This window comes from Jaculus jaculus, chromosome 4 (genome assembly GCF_020740685.1).
Source record: "Jaculus jaculus isolate mJacJac1 chromosome 4, mJacJac1.mat.Y.cur, whole genome shotgun sequence".
Classification (NCBI taxonomy): domain Eukaryota; kingdom Metazoa; phylum Chordata; class Mammalia; order Rodentia; family Dipodidae; genus Jaculus; species Jaculus jaculus.
This window is the reverse complement of record NC_059105.1, coordinates 116,602,079-116,617,799: the sequence shown is the minus strand read 5'-3', so window position 1 is coordinate 116,617,799 and position 15,721 is coordinate 116,602,079. Positions and strand designations below refer to the sequence as shown.

General features: G+C 41.5%; 1 pseudogene; it reads left to right on the top strand.

The window, feature by feature from the left end:
* The first annotated feature begins 6,686 nt into the window (after nt 1–6,686).
* LOC123460050 lies at nt 6,687–7,337 on the top strand (annotated as a pseudogene).
* The last annotated feature ends 8,384 nt before the right edge of the window (nt 7,338–15,721 follow it).

Sequence of the window (15,721 nt, the reverse complement as noted above, 5' to 3'; positions counted from 1 at the left end):
GTGGAGTGTTTCTGCAATGTCCTTGAAGTGGAGATTCCTCAGAAACTTTAGGGGGAAAGGCAGCAATTGAGCAAGCAAGCAAAGTTTACAGAAGCAAAGGTCAGCACATTAGCCAGCTAGTTCTCTATCTAAGTCAGGCCTGGGCCTTTTTACTTAAAATGGTTATATTTGGTCTCTCAATGTGTGTTCCTTCGAAGTCTCCCTACACAAGCTCCTAGGCTCTATCTTCCACGAGGTTGTGGCTTCACTCCAGTCTTTCCTTAAGAACCTCAATTTCTCTTAAATGAACCTTATGAACATTGCAGCATTTTCCACATGAATAGATATTTCCTATTTCTCACATGTTTATAACTGCTTTAGCCTTTTTCCTAGATACCAAATATCCCTTTAAATAAAACCCACAATTCATGATTTCTCCCTAATGAAACTGAACAATTCATAATTTATCCTTCTTGAGTCCACCTTTATCAATTCTTTGTTAAAAGTAGGACAGAGGTGCCTTGCTAGCCCAGTAGGTAGTGTGTCCATCTCATAAAAGTAGGACAGGGCCCAAAATTGGGGTTCATAAATTTAAGGGAACCCTCCTGGACACTAAACTCCTGCAAAAATCTGACATCACTTTGTATCTTTTACATTATCTGTGGGCTACAAGTTTCTGAGGCCACACATTTTAGGGGCATAGTCATGAAATTCTCAAGGGATGAGCAGGTTACAAAACAATAAGCTGTTAGCTTACAGGGAGAGTTAGGACTGTCCCTGATTATTTATGAAAACTAACTAAGAAAGCTGGTCAATTGTCCTTGGGGTACCTGTAATTCGAACTTATCGATAGTTTATGGCCCCCTATCCTGGTGACTCCAGCCTGTCTATGCCACCTGGAGCATGGTCTTGTCGTCTGTGGTTAACAGATGTTAGCTCCTAGGAGCAGAGGAGTCCTCTTTCAACCTCCCTGCCAGCTGAACCTCTCTTTCCCCTGACTACTAAGCATTTTAGGGAGAGGGTCTTAAAGAAACTACTTTATTTATTTATTTTTGATTTTTTGAGGTAGGGTCTCACTATAGCCCAGGCTGACCTAGAATTCACTATGCAGTCTCAGAGTGGCCTTGAACTCACAGCGATCCTCCTACCTCTGCTTCCCAAGTGCTGGGATTAAAGGCATGTGCCACCACACCCCACAGGAGGCTACTTTTTTTTGTTCAAGATAGGGTTTCACTCTATCTCAGGCTGATCTGTAATTCACTATGTAGTCTCAGGGTGGCCTCAAACTCATGCCAATCCTTATACCTCTGCCTCCCAAGTGCTGGGATTAAAGATGTACACCACCATGCCAGGCGCAAGAAGCTACTTTTGATTGAGGATTCCCCACCCTCAGCACTATGATGCAACAGATGGGAAGTCCCTATGCTTGTTTGTGTGATGGGATGCTAAGGGTTCAGGAAAGTCCTTGCACCATAAACCCTGAGTTTGTTTTTAATTTTAGTCAAAAATTAATAAAGAAGAAAACTGAGAAGGGTAATTTTTATTTTTTTAAAGATCTTATTTTTATTTATTTATTAGAGAAAGAGAGAGAGATTGAGAATAGGCACACCAGGGCTTCTAGCCACTACAAACAAACTCCAGATGCATGTGCCACCATGTGCATCTGGCTTATGTGGGACCTGGGGAGTTGAACTTGTGTACTTAGGTTTTACAGGCATGTGCCTTAACCACTAAGCCATCTCTCCAGACCAGAAGGGTAATTTTTAAATTATTATATTTATTGAGGGAAGAAGAGCCAAGGAAAGGCACCCATATGGCTAGAGATCCCATGTGGAGGGCCTGGGGGGAAAAGCATGGAAAGAAAAGAGAGAAGAAAGTTCAGGGAGCTCCTGCCTTGTGGGGAGCTGGAAGGGATAAATAACTCATGCAGAATGTAAGGGCTAGGTGCCCTCTTGGCTGGGCCTAGGCTAGGAGCTAGGCTGAGCTACTCTCAGCCTGGGACTGGGCCAAGCCAGCCCAGGCCCAGCAGAGGAAAAAACTTACCCACAAAGCTGGGCATGGTGGCACATGCCTTTAATCCCAGCACTTGGGAGGCAGAGGTAGGGGGATACAATGAGTTCGAGGCCACCCTGAGACTATGTAGTAAATTCCAGGTCAGCCTGGGCTAGAGTGAAATCTCAGAAAAAAACAAACAAAAAACTTACCCACAGCTGGAAGTTCCCAAGAGATCAGAGCACCTTCTCTCCCCTTTAAAAGGTATTTATAACCTTAGGGTAGAGGATTGTCTTCTGACCCAGGTAAACCAGAGGGCCAGCTGGTTGGTTATAACTAGGGGCTGTCTCAGGAAGAGATTAGCTCTGGCACCAAGTTCCAGGGACTGAACTTAACCAACCACAATGTTTAAATCCTATGAAAGACCTCTCTCCCAGGAGTGGACCTGACTGTGAAAAAATGCCCATGGGGCACTCGGCAAGAGATAAGAAGTCAGATCATCTTGGATTTTTAACAAGTACAAACTTTTCTGTGCTTTTCACCTTCAGGGGTCCAGTCACCCTAACTCTACCCCCCTTTCATTTCTTCTCGTGAGAAGACACTTTAACTATTGTTAGAAGGCAAGGGGTGATGATATCAGATTGTTAACTATTTCCTGCTGAATAAGGCATGAAGTTGTGGCAGTTAGCACATCTCTCCCAGAAAGGGGAACTATTCTAAAGGACCCAGAAAGTGTATTGATGAGTGCAGGAACATAGTCTTGGAAGAGAATGTTGGAGAGAAAGAATAATGTAAGGAGTTAGAGGTAGGAAGATCACTACGAGTTTAAGGCTACCCTAAGACTACCTAGTGAATTTCAGGTCAGTCTGGGCTACAGTGAGACCCTACCTCAAACAAACAAACAATCGGGAGGCAGAGGTAGGAGGATTGCCAAGAGTTCAAGACCACCCCAAGACTACATAGTGAATTCCAGGTCAGCCTAAACTAGAGTGAGACCCTACCTTGAAAAACCAAAAAAATAAATAAATTAATTAATTAAAAAAAAAAGCAAGATTCCATTTGTGATGGTTAATCTATGTGTCATTTGACAGGATTTAGAATCACCATGGAAACAAATCTCTTGGCAGGTCTGTTAGGGATGTTCTTGTTTAGATAAATTGAGGTAGGAAGACCCACCCTAACTGTGAGAGGCACTATGATATGGGGATCCTGGGCTGCATAGAAAGGAGAGAGAGGCTGAACACCAGCATTCATCTCTCTCTACTTCTTCCTTAGTCATTTGACAGTGTGGTGCCAGCCTCTGGCTCCTGCTGTGTTTCCCCACGCTGGTGGGACTCTACTTCTGGAACTGAAGCCAAAATAATTTTTTTCCTTCTCTGGGTTAAAAAAACAAACAAACAAACAAAGTAAGGAGTTAATGAGAATTAAGCACATAATAAACTCATTGACTTGAGGGTTATTCTTCTTGTGGACTTCTAGGCCTTGGGGAGCATTTGATGGAACCCAAGTAGATGGATGGAGTCAGATTGTCTCAGGATCATCTGAACATGAGCTGGCTGAGCTTTTTTTAGAACTAATTGAATGACACAGTAGTGTTTCACATGGCCTGAATCTGTTTTTGTATGGCTTGTAAAACGAATGAGCTATTAACAGAGTTATCCGAAACATACACACAACATTCAACTTTGATAATGATGAATATACCATATTTTGTACAATAGTCTTTTATAGTGTACCTTTCAAAATTTGTCCTGAGGTTAGCCAGGGCCAAAGGTTGGTACCATAGAGTCACTGGGTGTCATTAAAGGCTGTACAAATATATTTTTGGTTTTAGGACTTACTTAAGGATGTCCTGGCATAAATTAGAAGAGATTTACCATTGTTTCCAGTATAAGAAAGTCTTTTGAATTAAGTGACCTTTGATTAGAGTCATCTAAATATATATTTTCGATTTGAAAATACCCCTTTGACATCTATGGTTGTTTTTTCTTATTATACAATTAGAGCTATTAGAGATGGGGACAACATGTCTTAAGACCATGTTTATTTTTCTTGTGGAAAGCTCTTGTATTACTTAATAGGCCATTTATATATTTGAAGTATCACTTTATCTTTGGTTATATATGTGTATATATATATTCTGAATGTTTAAGACCAAGCAGATAGCCAAAATTTAATCAAGGGTTGATTTTGGAGGTCACTAATGGCTCTTCAAAGGAGATCTTAGGGACCCAGGAGTAGCTTTCACAATATAGGTGTTTTTTGTTTTTTGTTTTTTGTGTTTTTTTTGGTTTTTTTTTTTTTTTTTTTGAAGAGTCAGGGCCCTGCTGGCCAAGTAGTTTTTCCTTTTTGGGGGAAGGCAGGAGGACTGCCTGTGTGTGTGTGTGTGTGTGTGTGTGTGTGTGTGTGTGTGTTTGTGTCTTGTTTTACACTGTACACTGATTGTTTTTAGGTCTCTGTATCCTCCTTGACCAGGAAGACAGATGATTTACCAGGGGGCTAGTGTAGAAGTGTCCCATCATCTCCAGTGGCTTTTTTAGTTCTGATGATTTTAATTGGCTTTGGCTTTTACATAGGCTATTAATTCACTTAGTAAGGAAGTTATACCACCTGGCTGTATGTACATATAGAGCACATTTGACTACTGCAATAGATTTAGTTAAAGAATGTTGCAAGAGCTTAAACTCATTTTGTCCTACCTTTTTAAATTTAGTTGTCATGTGGCATCATAGGCCATATCTGAGGCAAAGAAAGTAGGCACGTCTTATCCTTTAAATATCTAACAGTTATAAATACAGACAGAACCTGTTATTAGTCTTGAAAATAATACAAATCTAAATGAATTAATTTAATCTAGAAATTGTCAGCAAAAAGACAAGTAAGATAGTATAGAGTCTTAGCATCTGTGCTTGAAATATCTTTGATTAGTCCAGATACCTGTGTATGTACCAATTACCCAGGGAACACTGGAAACAGAACCACAGAGCTTGAAATTATTTCTCTCAGATGAAGACTATTGTTTGAACATGAGGCTGTACCCTAAAGCAGGAAATGTCTTAAGAGTTAAATTTGTTATACGTACTGGATTTGAGATGTCAGAAATGAGACAGTAACTTTATGTATAATAGAGCAGAATATGGTCATTGTTGAGCCAAAACAGCTAAGCTCTAATACACCCTTGACAAATCTGTTTTCTTTTTAATGTTTTACATTTTACTTATTTATTTGAGAGAGAGAGAGAGACAGAGAGAGAGGGAGGCAGATAGAGAGAGAAAATGGGCACACTAGGGCCATCAGCCACTGTAAACAAATTCCAGATGCATGCACTACCTTGTGCATCTGGCACACATGGGTTCTGGGGAATTGAACCTCAGTCCTTTGGCTTTGCAGTCAAGGGCCATTGGGCCTTGAGAGGCCCGGACGTGAGGCCCAACAATGGGCTTTAACAACTAAGCAATTTCTCCAGCCCCCGACAAATCTGTTTTGAAAGAGAAAGCACCATTTGACAACCAATGTTTTTGGCTTAATCTTGACAGTAATTGAGTTTTTGTACCATAGAAATTTTTATTAACAAAAAACAATTTTTTGTTTTACCCATGACTTAAAATTGGTAAAGCTAAGTAAGTTATCCCAACATATTTTACCTAACAGGAGGATAAAGGTTATAGTGACTGAAATTAAATCACTTAAACTGAAGTGATTAAACCTAGTGATGACTATTTGATAGAATTAACATAAATAAAACAGAAGCTAACTTTAAAGTCACAATGTTTTTAGGTATGAGTACCTCATCTTTACAAATTAAACTTATATATGAACCTTTATCTTAAGACTCAATTTCTTCCATAGTGTTGCAGTCTGGTTCGCATTGCTGGTAGAAATCACCCAACCAAGAGCAGCTTCTGGGAAAAAGAGGTTTATTTGGCTTACAGGCTCGAGGGGAAGCTCCACGATGGCAGGGAAAAACGATGGCATGAGCAGAGGGTGGACATCACCCCCTGGCCAACATAAGATGGACCACAGCAACAGGAGGGTGTGCCAAACACTGGCATGGGGAAACTGGCTATAAAGACCATAAGCCCGCCCCCAACAATACACTCCCTCCAGGAGGCATTAATTCCCAAATATCCATCAGCTGGGAACCTAGCATTCAGAACACCTAAGTTTATGTGGGACACCTGAATCAAACCACCGCACATAGTTAAAAACCTTGACAAATAGAGGAACCTAATTTACTTTACTGAAAGCCTTATAGCCAATTTTTATAGCCCTTAAACCATAACACTTAGCATCAGTGAGCCATTAATGAGTGAGGTCTTAACCATAAGACTCAGTTTTTTTTTTTTAATTTTTATTTATTTGAGAGCGACAGACACAGAGAGAAAGACAGATAGAGGGAGAGAGAGAGAATGGGCGCGCCAGGGCTTCCAGCCTCTGCAAACGAACTCCAGACGCGTGCGCCCCCTTGTGCATCTGGCTAATGTGGGACCTGGGGAACCGAAGACTCAGTTTTTTATACTTTAAAAAAATTTTTTCAGAGAGCGTGCAGCCGCTGTGCAGGTCACTGGGCCTGGGCGGTGGAGGTCCTGCCTGGCTGGGAGCTGACGGCGCCGCGGGGATCGAGCGCCGAGTCCCGCGCCACAGCCTTCGTGGAGACGGAAGCCGAGAGAGGCGGCGAGGCGAATGTGGTTCTCCTGGGGCTTCATCCCCGGAGTCCTGGGCCTAATTACCAGCCGCGTGGGCTGCTCCTTCCCACCTGCTTTTCTGCACCCAACAATCTGAGCTGGTCGGAAAAAGGACGCCGGGCCCAAGGGGTCGGGGTTTACAACCAGCTGTCTGCTTTTTATTTTTTGAAGTAATTTGCCAAGATGACAAACACAAAGGGAAAGAGGAGAGGCACCCGGTACATGTTCTCTAGGCCTTTCAGAAAACATGGAGTTGTTCCATTGGCCAAGTATATGCAAATCTACAAGAAGGGTGATATTGTAGACATAAAGAGAATGGGTACTGTCCAAAAAGGAAGGCCTCATAAATGTTACCATGGGAAGACTGGAAGAGTCTACAATGTCACTCAGCATGCTGTTGGCATTGTTGTGAACAAGCAAGTCAAGGGCAAGATTCTTGCCAAGAGAATTAATGTGCGTATGGAGCATATTAAGCACTCTAAGAGACAGCTTCCTGAAATGGGTGAAGGAAAATGACCAGAAGAAGAAGGAGGCCAAGGAGAAGGGAACCTGGGTGCAGCTGAAGTGGCAGCCCGCTCCACCCAGAGAGGCGCACTTTGTGAGGACTAATGGAAAAGAGCAGGAGCTGCTGGAGCCTATTCCCTATGAGTTCATGGCTTAATAGATGTCCTAAATGAATCATACCTAGATTGTCAAAATGCTTTTCTTCATTAAAGCATGGTGTCCTCACTTAAAAGAAAAAAAAATTTTTTTTTCAGTCCCTTTTTTTTCTGGCTTTTTTATTATAAGAAAACAGAGGGACTTCCAGTTAAGATGGTGGCATAGGTACCACACCAAAGCAGCCTACGGGGGAAAAAGACCAAAAAAACTCAGCAAAATACACACTTTTACTAAAAAGTGAGGTGGACAGGAAATTGAAATGGCAGCAGAGATGTAGAAGAGATCCAGAGCATCCAGAGCCCACACAGGCTGGCAAAAGTGGCCCCAGCAGGTCTGCCAACTGTTGCGGTGGTGGCAGCACCAGAAAGCCACCAGGCTCAGCTCAAGCCACAGAAAAAGCCAGGAACGGAGAGCTTCCACTCACACCAGTGCTCTCCTCAACTCAAGAAATGTGAAGGGAGAGCAGCAGTGAGCAATGGAGGAGCAGACCACGAGGTAGAAGAACACGTGGAGCAACAAGAGAACCAGAGCAGCTGCGACTCCCTCTCCTCCCCCAATGCCTGTGCCCAGCTCCCGGGAACAGAGCAGCAGTCCCAGGACTCGGCCATGCCAACTTGAGCCAACAGCGGGACCCAAGCAGGAACAGAGTCCGGCAGCAACATCAGCGGCTCCAGCACTGGTAACAGCAGCCCCAGCAGCAGCAGATCCAGTAGCGGCAGCCTCAGCAGCAGCAGTGGCACACCCAGCAGCAGAATCTTCAGAGGCAGCAGCGGCAGATCCAGCAGCAGCAGCAGCTTCAGCAGCACAGGTGACAGACCCAGCAGCAGAATCTTCAGAGGCAGCAGCGGTGACAGATCCAGCAGCAGCAGCTTTGGCAGCAGCAGTTCCAGCAGCAGGGGTGCTGATCTGCAGGGCAACAGTTGCCAGTCTCGAATGCCCTGCAGGAAAAGCCAGTGCCCAGCTCCAGAAATCAGAACAGCAGCCCAAAGAGCCAGCCAGCAACTTGACTGAGACCAAAATCATCCAAGATAACGGGGATTGCACGAGAGAAGGGTATCACTTGGTCACAAGCTGACTTGGATCCCTCAACAGACCAGAAATCTTAACCTCTTTGTTGATAGAGGATCTGGTTGTTATATTAACTACTCTTGGACGAATACCTGGGGCGGTTTTTGATTGAATGTGTACAATGTTTAGTTAAGATTTAGAATCTACCTGTATTTTATTCCACTCAGCCTACTTGAATACTCCCATTGCAGGGAAACTCACCCCTAGGAACACCTTTGTAGATACTCTGAGAGTCTTAAGAGCCACACCTAACATCTTAAGCTCCTACCCTGAAAATACATAACATCAAATCAATTAATAAAGCTAAGAATACCCAGCTAGCTAGAAAATCCAAGCATTAACTTAATCCAAGATGCAAAAATATATACATTATAACACAAGAAACACTAAAAAGCAAGACAATATAAATCCACCTAAAAGCATTAATGCATCAGAAATGACCTCGAATGAGAACGAGTTAGAGGAAATGCCTGAGAAAGATTTCAAAAGAATGATTGTAAATATGTTCAAAGAGGTCAAAGAATAAATCAAAGGAATCAAAGAAGAAATCAAAGAGGAAATCAAAGGAATCAAAGAGGAAATCAAAGAAGACACAGGACACCAATTTCATGAAATAAAGAAGGCAATACAAGACATAAATAAGGAAATAGAAATAATAAAGAAAAACCAGTCAGAATTACTAGCAATGAAGAACACAGTTAATGAAATAAAAAACTCTGTAGAAAATCTCACCAGTAGAATGGATGAAAGAGAGGACAGGGGCTGGAGAGATGGCTTAGTGGTTAAGCGCTTGCCTGTGAAGCCTAAGGACCCCGGTTCGAGGCTCGGTTCCCCAGGTCCCACGTTAGCCAGATGCACAAGGGGGCGCACGTGTCTGGAGTTCGTTTGCAGAGGCTGGAAGGCCTGGCGCACCCATTCTCTCTCTGTCCCTCTCTCTCTCCCTCTATCTGTCTTTCTCTCTGTGTCTGTCACTCTCAAATAAATAAATTAAAAAAATTAAAAAAAAAAATTTAAGAGAGGACAGAATATCTAAGCTAGCAGATCAAATACAGTCCAACAAAGAGAAAGACAAATTTATAGAGAACTATGAGTGGGAATTTCAAGATATTTGGGACACTATGAAAAGATCAAATATAAGAATTCAGGGCATAGTAGAAGGAGAAGATCTCCACTCCAAAGGCATAGTAGGCGTCTTCAACAAAATCATCGAAGAAAACTAACCCCAAATTGGGAATGAGGTTCCAATGCAGATACAGGAAGCCTTTAGAACCCCAGACAGACAAAACCTAGAAAGAACCTCTGCTTGCCATATCATAATCAAATTACAAAACACACAAAACAAAGAAAAAATATTGAAAGCAGTTAGAGAGAAAAATCAGGTTATCTACAAAGGCAAGCCCATCAGGATCACAGCAGATTAGTCAACACAAACTTTAAAAGCCAGAAGGGCTTGGACTGATATATTCCAAGTTCTGAAAGATAACAACTGTCAACCAAGGTTACTTTATCCTGCAAAGCTATCCATTCAAATAGACAGAGAAATAAGGACATTCCATGACAAAAGCAGGTTAAAGGAGTATTTGAAGACAAAACCAGCTCTACAGAAAATACTTGACAGGATCCTCCATGCTGAGGAAAAGGAAAAGCGCACATATAAGCAACCTGGAAAAAACAAGCAATACTCAAATACTAGTTAACACAAGACAGCAAAGGTAGAATTGGAACCAAAAAAAAAAAGGCAAACATAAATACACACCTTTCAATAATATCTATTAATATAATGGCCTCAATGCCCCAACCAAAAGACATAGGTTTGCAGACTGGGTTAAAAAGCAGGATCCTACAATTTGTTGTCTCCAAGAAACTCACCTTTCTACAAAGGACAGACATTATCTTAGGGTGAAAGGTTGGAAAGTGGTGTTTCAAGCAAATGGGCCTAGAAAACAAGCACGGTTGCTATCCTAATATCTGACAAGGTAGACTTCAGTCCAACGTTAGTCAAGAAAGATAAGGAAGGTCACTTTATATTGATTAAGGGCACACTCCAACAGGAAGACATTACAATCCTAAACATATATGCACCTAACATGGGGGCTCCCAAATTCATCAAACAAACACTGTTAAAACTAAGGTCACAGATAACACCAAACACAGTGGTGGTGGGTGACTTTAACACCCTACTCTCATAAATTGACAAGTCATCCCAGGGGGAAAAAAACAAACAAACAGAGAGCTATCTGGACTAAGTGAGGTCAGGGGATGGACCTAACAGATATATACAGGACATTTCTTCAAAAGGCTGCAGAATATACATTCTTTTCAGCCCACATGGAACATTCTCTAAAATAGACCATATATTAGGACACAAAGCAAATCTTAACAAATTCAGGAAAATTGAAATAATTCCTTGCATTCTATCTGACCACAATGGAATTTAACTACAAATCAGTAGCAAGAAAGCCTATAGAGCATACACAAAATCATGGAAACTAAACAATACACTACTAAATGATGAATGGGTCAATGAAGAAATCAAGAAGGAAATCAAAAAATTTATAGAGTCAAATGATAATGAGAACACAACATACAAAAATCTCTGGGACACAATCAAGGCAGTTCTAAGAGGTAAATTTATAGCCTTAAGTGCCTGTTGCAGTCCGGTTCGCATTGCTGGTAGAAATCACCCAACCAAGAGTAGCTTCTGGGAAAAAGAGGTTTATTTTGGCTCACAGGCTTGAGGGGAAGCTTCACGATGGCAGGGGAATATGATGGCATGAGCAGAGGGTGGACATCACCCCCTGGCAAACATAAGATGGACCACAGTAACAGAAGGGTGTGCCAAACACTGGCATGGGGGAACTGGCTATAAAGCCCTTAAGCCCGCCCCAAACAATACACTCCCTCCAGGAGGTGTTAATTCCCAAATCTCCATCAGCTGGGAACCTAGCATTCAGAACACCTAAGTTTATGGGGGACACCTGAATCAAACCACCAAATCCCCCCTGGCCCCCATAAACTGATATCCATATATGATGTAAAATACAATGCTTTCAGTCTGACTATAAAAATCCCCATAGTTTTTACCAATTCCAATGATGTTCATATATCCCCATAGTTCAAGATCTTTTAACTGAGCCATAATACCAAAAAATAACCTCAAAAAACCCATAATGGCACAGAATAAATATTCACACTGCAAAAGATGGCACTGGCCATAGCAAAGAAACATTCAACTAATACAAGATTTAAAACAACCAGGGCAAATATCAAACTGTAGCTTCAAGTCCAACAACTCTAGCCAGTGACAAGTCTTCAAGTCTGATAATTCTAACCAGCAACAAGTCTCTGGCAATCCAATTCCGCCCCTCCAGCTAGGCTACTCACAGTCCTGGAAAACTTCATCTGGGCCGGCAACTCCTCGGCAGCCATCTCATGGTCCCGGCATCTCCACTGGGTCTCCACTGCAAGCCATGGTTCGTCCTCATGGCCCCATGGGGTCTCTATGCAGGCAACCAGCAATCCCGCTTCACACTGCCCATGGCCATTTCCAAAACACAAGACCGTGTTGCAAACTCAATGACCCTCTTTCCAGCATTTCTTATACTCCATGATACCAGGTAGGGTTCCAATTTGTTAATCCAGGGGGGAATAAAGCAGACTTTGAAGAACAGGACACTCCTTGAACATTCAGGCCCCTTCAAAAGAGTCTACATTCTTCCTGTTGCCCCAGCGCAGGTCAGCTAGCCCAGTCTCATAGGTTGTAATCTCTCAGTTGCAGCTGAACGGGCAACAGTTCACCCAAAGATTTTTCTTTCTGTGCCATATTCCTCTGCACACACCAGTTCATTTCTATGCAAAGCAACCCTGCACAACTTCTCAGGACATGGGCATAAGAGCAAGCTTCTCACACAAACTGCTAGCCCAGTCCAAGCAAAGCTCTTTCTTACCCTCATAAGCCAAACCTCACAGTCCATAGTTCTTATTGCATTCAGGTCTTGCAGCTCAGACCAGAATAGTCCATCAAGCTGTACTTACAGCACTGCAAGGCATCGCTTAGGCCAAAGTTTCAAATCCTCCTACATTCCTCTTGAAAATCAGCTCCAAAAGGCCAAAGCCACACAGTCAGGTGTCTAGCAGCAACCCCACTCCTCGGGACCACTTTACTGTTGCAGTCTGGTTCGCATTGCTGGTAGAAATCACCCAACCAAGAGTAGCTTCTGGGAAAAAGAGGTTTATTTTGGCTCACAGGCTTGAGGGAAAGCTTCACGATGGCAGGGGAATATGATGGCATGAGCAGAGGGTGGACATCACCCCCTGGCAAACATAAGATGGACCACAGCAACAGAAGGGTGTGCCAAACACTGGCATGGGGAAACTGGCTATAAAGCCCATAAGCCCACCCCAAACAATACACTCCCTCCAGGAGGTGTTAATTCCCAAATCTCCATCAGCTGGGAACCTAGCATTCAGAACACCTAAGTTTATGGGGGACACCTGAATCAAACCACCACAGTGCCTATATTAAGAAACTAGAAAGGTCCCAAGTAAATGACCTAATGCTTCACCTTAAAGCCTTGGAAAAAGAAAAACAAGGCAAACCAAAAATCAGTAGATGGGAAGAAATAATAAAGATTAGGGGGGCTGGAGAGATGGCTTAGCGGTTAAGTGCTTGCCTGTGAAGCCTAAGAACCCCGGTTCGAGGCTCGGTTCCCCAGGTCCCACGTTAGCCAGATGCACAAGGGGGCGCACGCGTCTGGAGTTCGTTTGCAGGGGCTGGAAGCCCTGGCGCGCCCATTCTCTCTCTCTCCCTCTATCTGTCTTTCTCTCTGTGTCTGTTGCTCTCAAATAAAATAAATAAATAAAAATTAAAAAAAAAAAGATTAGGGCAGAAATTAATAAAATAGAAACAAAAAAATCGAAAGAATCAATAAAACACAGAGTTGGTTCTTTGAAAGGATAAACAAGATTGATAAACCCTTAGCAAATCTGACCAAAAGAAAGAGAGAAGAGACACAAATTAATAAAATCAGAGATGAACATGGTAACATCACAACAGATTCCAGAGAAATTCAAAAAATCATAGGGACATACTATAAAAGCATATACTCCACAAAGTATGAAAATCTCAAAGAAATGGATGATTTCCTTGACTTATATGACCTACCTAAATTAAATCAAGATGAGATTAATCACTTAAATAGACCCATAACAAGCATGGAGATCCGAACAGTTATCAATAATCTCCCAACTAAAAAAAGCCCAGGCCCAGATGGATTCACTGCTGAATTTTACCAGACCTTTAAGGAAGATCTAACACCATTGCTTCTTAAGCTTTTCAGGAAATAGAAAAAGAAGGAATTCTACCAAACTCCTTTTCTGAAGCCAGCATCACCCTGATACCAAAACCAGGCAAAGATAGAACAAAAAAGGAAAATTACAGACCAATCTCCCTCATGAACAAAGATGCAAAAATTCTCAGCAAAATATTGGCAAACAGAATACAAGAATATATCAAAAAGATCATTCACCCTGACCAAGTAGGCTTTATCCCAGAGATGCAGGGATGGTTCAACATACACAAATCTATAAATGTAACATATTATGTAAATGGGTTGAAGGACAAAAATCACATGATCATCTCATTATACACAGAGAAAGCAATCAAAAAATCCAACATCCCTTTATGATAAATGTCCCACAGAGACTGGGAATAGAAGGAACATATCTCAATATAATAAAAAGTATTTATGACAAGCCTACAGCCAACATATTACTAAATGGGGAAAAACTGGAAGCTTTTCCACTAAAATCAGGAACAAGACAAGGCTGTCCACTGTCCCCACTTTTATTTAATATAGTTTTGGAAGTCTTAGCCATAGCAATAAGGCAAGAGACACACATAAAAGGGATACAAATTGGAAAGGAAGAGATCAAGTTATTATTTGCAGATGACATGATTATATACATAAAGGACCCTAAAGACTCTACTAGCAAACTGTTAGAGCTGATCAAAACCTACAGCCTTGTAGCAGGATACAAAATAAATACACAGAAATCAGTAGCCTTCAATATATGCTAACAACAAACACACAGAGGATGAAATCAGAGAATCACTCCATTCACAGTTGCATCAAAATAATAATAATAATAATAAAGTACCTTGGAATAAACCTAACCAAGGAAGTAAAGAATTTCTACAATGTGAACTTTAAAACACTTAAGCAAGAAATTGCAGAAGACACTAGAAAGTGGAGAAACATCCCTTGTTCCTGTATTGGAAGAATCAATATTGTGAAAATGGCAATCTTTCCAAAAGCAATATACACATTTAATGCAATCCCTATCAAAATTCCAAAGGCATTCCTCATGGAAATAGGAAAAACAATCCAAAAATTCATTTGGAATCACAAAAAACCTCAAACATTGAAAATAATACTGAGCAACAAAAATAAGGCTGGTGGTATCACCATACCTGATTTTAACCTATACTACAGAGCCATAATAACAAAAACAGCATGGCACTGGCACAAAAACAGACATGTAGATCAGTGGAACAGAACAGAGGACCCAGATGTAAGTCCAGGTAGCTATAGCCACCTGACATTCGATAAAAATGCCAAAAATACTCATTGGAGAAAAGACCGCCTCTTCAGCAAATGGTGTTGGGAAAACTGGATATATATCTGTAGAAGGATGAAAATAGATTCTTCTCTCTCTCCATGCAAATGGATTAAAGACCTTAACATCAGACCTGAAACTCTGAAACTGCTAGAGGAAAAAATAGGGAAACCCTTCAACATATTGGTCTTGGCAAAGACTTTCTGAATACAACCCCTATTGCTCAGGCAATAAAACCACAGATTAATCACTGGGACCTCATGAAATTACAAAGATTTTGCTCTGCAAAGGACCCAGTGAAAATAGCAAAGAGGCAACCTACAGAATGGGAAAGAAAATCTTCGCCAGCTATATATGTGATAGAGGATTAATATCTAGGATATACAAAGAACTCAAAAAGTTAAATAATAAAAAGGAGACATAAAGGGAAGAGAAAGGGAGGGAGGAGGGTACTTAATAGGTTGATATTGTATATATGTAAGTACAATGATTGAGATGGGGAGGTAATATGATAGAGAATGGAATTTCAAAGGGGAAAGGGTCAGGGGGGAGGGAAGGAATTACCATGGGATTTTTTTTATAATCATGGGAAATGTTAATAAAAATTCAAAAATTTAAAAAAAAAAAACAAAAAAAAGTTAAATAATAAGGAATCAAACAAGCCAATCAAAAAATGGGCTATGGAGCTAAATAGAGTATTCTCAAAGGAAGAAATACGA